This window comes from Propithecus coquereli, unplaced genomic scaffold (assembly GCF_000956105.1).
Source record: "Propithecus coquereli isolate 6110/MARCELLA unplaced genomic scaffold, Pcoq_1.0 Scaffold5, whole genome shotgun sequence".
In the NCBI taxonomy this organism is placed as follows: domain Eukaryota; kingdom Metazoa; phylum Chordata; class Mammalia; order Primates; family Indriidae; genus Propithecus; species Propithecus coquereli.
In genome coordinates, this window is record NW_012150840.1 from 21,474,256 (window position 1) to 21,476,076 (window position 1,821).

General features: G+C 40.1%; 1 pseudogene; it reads right to left on the reverse strand.

The window, feature by feature from the left end:
• Window positions 1-834: 834 nt before the first annotated feature.
• On the reverse strand, window positions 835-1,411 carry LOC105819826 (annotated as a pseudogene).
• Window positions 1,412-1,821: the final 410 nt, after the last annotated feature.

A 1,821-nucleotide genomic window follows, 5' to 3' on the forward strand; every position in this document is an offset into this window, starting at 1 on the left:
GTGATTGCCCAAACTTGTGCTATCAGTTCACAGTGAGCCAGGAGTAGATAGAACCTGATTACTAGTCTCGGTACCATGTCTGTTCTCAGATCAACATTGCCTTCTTCAGTTGCTTCCCATTTTTTGTGTCACTTCTCATAGTAAACTGTGACACAATCTCTGGGAAGTAATTTTCCTACACAGGGTTTGAACTTAATCCCTGCTTCTCAAACTAGGGTTTATACACACTCTCCAGAAGTCCCTGGGGCCATAGTTTAAACATCATACATTTTTCTGGGAGTATCAGTTTTCTTCAAAAGATCTTTTTTGGGGGGTGAAAACTACTATTTTCATATTGTACCAAGCATAAATTTGGAAGAATTACTAGGATAAAGCTAGAAAAATTTTGTGGTTGTAGACTCCTATACCCCTAGGTATGCAGAGGTTCATACCCCCTTTTGCTATAAGGAATATTTTGGTGGAAGAGTCTGAGCATTATTGGGCTAGGTTGTACCTTTGTTATAAAGGGCACCTGAGACTTACTTTGCTAGGCAGAAAGCATAAGATAAAGCTAAAAACCGTCTATCTTTCTATTTTTACCTATCCTACAATCTGACCTTTGCCCCAGCCACTCTAGAGAAATGGCTCTGTGTGTGGTAGCTAAATCCAATGGATACTGTTAAATCCAGTGGATACTTTTCAGTATCTTTCTTTCCTTCCCTCCTTTTCTCTCTCCTCCCCTCCCACCTTCCTTCCTTTCTTCCTGAGCTTTCATTGCATCTTGAAAATATCACAGATAGGTCTTAGGAATCATCTAGCACCTTCTTGTTTCCATAGCCGAATAACTTTAAAATTTTATTCATCAGACTGCTGAACTGTTTCTTTTCCAGAGACATGGATACCATCCCCCAAATTTCTGATACCCTTGTTTTTCTCTGCTGTGACTTGCTGAATCAAAGAAGCTCAATTTGATACAAGTTCACTGTTGTTTCCTTAAAGAATTAACTCATCTTTCTGGGCTTGAGATGCTGAACAATCAACACCTGGCCTCATTTGAACCCTCTGGATGTATTTTCTACCCAAGAAGTTTCTGTTTTCAATAAGAGACCCATTCTTCTGAATAACAACAGTGAGGAGGAAGTGAGCACACACAGACCTCATCTTGTAATGGAAACCCAGGGTAACATCCTTGATCGTGTTCTTTACATGACTAGGATGATGCGGACGGGAGCCAATTCCTGTCTATTCTCCACCGTGTCAACTTGAAGCCTCTTCTATTTCTTTCCAAGGAGACTGAGACTTCTATATTGATGTGATTGAAGTCCCTCTGCAGAGTTCCTCCTGGGCCCTTCACAATAACTGTAAGTCCCTTCAGAGTGATATTGACATTTTCTGGAATGTCTGCAGTCTAATTCCTAAGAATTGTCTTCATTCTTGCAGTAGATGCAGCAAAGAGAATGCCTTAGTTCTTATCTTTCTTGACCTCTCTTCAGCATTTGACATAGCTGACTCACCCCTTCCTTCATAAAAATGCACTCACTTCCCTTGGCTCCATAAGGTTTCATTCTCTTTCTTTGTCTCTGGTCTCTGGACAAAGACCTTTCCTGCCTTTTGTTTTGTTTTGTTTTTAAATGTGATTTGTTCTTTTCTCTTTGCTTGAGATTCAGACTCACATACACAACTGACTTGTGAACAATTTCTCTGAGAACTTGCAAAGGCATTTCAAATTCAATAAATTGAACATATTCTTTTCTACCCTTCCACTGCCACCCTTTTCCACCTTTCCACTTCCACCCTTTCCACCCTTCCACATATTCTTTTCCAACCTTCTCAATTACAGAT